We start from the raw sequence: 2,244 nt of genomic DNA, 5'->3' as shown, positions 1-2,244 counted from the left end.
ATATATATATATATATATATATATATATATATATATGCAGCAGTGCAAGAACAATGATTATTTCCAGCATCAAATTTATAAGTAATTCGGTGTTTGTCAAAAAATCATTTGAAGAACTGCAAATGCAATCGCCATATTAAGTTAGCTTCTTACTAGATTGTTTTTATAACGAATGGTAATACACTCGCTGCCCGCAATGCCCCATTCGTTGTATATAGTATAATCAGCCACAAACGTACGAGCATGGGTGCGTGGTTCCGATTGTTCACATCTCTTATTTTTGCGGTTAGTTACTGTTCCATTCTTTGGTGTGTTCAGCGTGTATATATTGGAAAGATATCTAATGCCGCCGGGTGCGTGCGCGCGCGTGTTCGTGCACGTATGTGCTTGTGCAGATTATAACGTAAACACTTGTTATAACCGTCGGCTAGTGATATCGTGCATTCCGAAAAACTGGTGTTGCTGATGTGATAAAATCGATTATCGGCATAATACGATTTAGTTAAATGGCGTAGTGATGTACTAAACACGCGATATCCAGAATCTGCGATATTAGATAGCATGTTATATGGCAGTATATATAACTTTATATCAGGGGAGAGTTGTATTCCCTCCTGCTTGTATCGTGTGTAGGATGTGTATACATATAGACAGATATTTGCGGTTCCTCGTATGCTATCAGTAAATCCAGTATATGGTTTTAAGTAATCACTGTGCGTGAAACTGCTAGCATTGCACTTACTATCGAGAGGTGTGTGGTTGGTTTATGTAACCTCATGGATGAAATTTATATTGTTGAAGTTGTTATTTAACGTTCGTATAAAAAATATGCATAACAGAGAGTCTATATATGTATGTATATCAGGAGTAAATAATCTCTGAGGGTGATAATCTCTCTCTACCTATAATGAGCATTTATTAGACAGTACAGCAGTCATGCCTATTGAGAGGTGAGCATTTCACGCGGATGTCGAGTGGAATTTGATTAAGGGCATGTCCACTGCTGGTATGCACCCTCCTATCTTATGCGGACAGGCACAACGAACAGACTCAACGCTATTGATACCTATGCAATGCCGTACTCCTATATATATCTGTCCGTCTCTCTCTTTCTCTCTCTCTCTCACTCTCACTCTCACTTTCTCTCTCTTTCTCTCTCTCGCTCGCTCTCTAGCAGCTAGGAGTGCTCATATATCATTATACGATCTGATAGATAACAGATCCAAATAATGAAGGGTATATATATATATACTTATGTGGTGTAGATTATTAAAATAAGAAACATCTCGGGTAGAAAAAAATGGTATGTAACGGGTCACTTTAATCTCACTCAATGAACGAAATGACACCTGTCTAATAGTCGTGATATATACGAACTATTTTCTTGTGCGCAGGATGCGTTAGGTATACTGTAGTACGTGCAACGCGTACATTCGGTGTGAGATCCGGCGTCTCGTGTCCGTTGAAATTCGCGATGTAGACTTCCTAGCTCGTCATTACACATTACTGCCCGCGGTTGTGAAATAGTCACTAGAAACTGCTAGTATGCGCGCTGAATCGTTATTGGCACTTCGCGCCTCCTCCTGCTTGCCGGTGGTCGGGCCGCGAGTCTTCTCGTTTGCTGCTGCATCAAAGGCCGGAGACTGTGGTGGAGACTGCTTTATATTCATGTTCGAAAGTCACTCGGGACTTCACTCAGATGACGCTAATGTCATTTAGAGACGCGGAAATTTTCTTCTCAACGAGCTGAAATGATGGCGAGCAGAAATTATCGAAGATTAATCAAATATTTACCATGTATACATTGCATAGTTCATTACGCGGTGCGGCAGTGATTGCGCATGCGCACAGGCCGAGGGCCGGACGCGTGTTGCGTACACAAGTCGCATGTTTTATTTTAGTATATGCTCAAGATGTACTTGTCACTAACTTGCAATAAATGTTTCACGAACTATTATTATATCTGTTATGCCGTACATTTTTGTATCAGGATGATTAGTACAATTAGAATAGACACATACTGCGTTACACACACACTCACACACACGCACACGCACACGCACACGCACACGCACACACACACATATAGATATATATTACACAATTATTGCATATATGTACATTATACAATATGCAGTGGAAACGTGTAGTTTTTGGGATTCTGCCCTCCGGTATCAGGTAACATTGATTTTTGTTCAATCTACAAAGTTCCGTCTCGCCCGTACATGATCTCTCAGCTAGTGC

Source organism: Priapulus caudatus, unplaced genomic scaffold, assembly GCF_000485595.1.
Source record: "Priapulus caudatus unplaced genomic scaffold, Priapulus_caudatus-5.0.1 Scaffold5, whole genome shotgun sequence".
Classification (NCBI taxonomy): Eukaryota; Metazoa; Priapulida; class Priapulimorpha; order Priapulimorphida; family Priapulidae; genus Priapulus; species Priapulus caudatus.
This window is presented reverse-complemented; position numbering follows the sequence as displayed.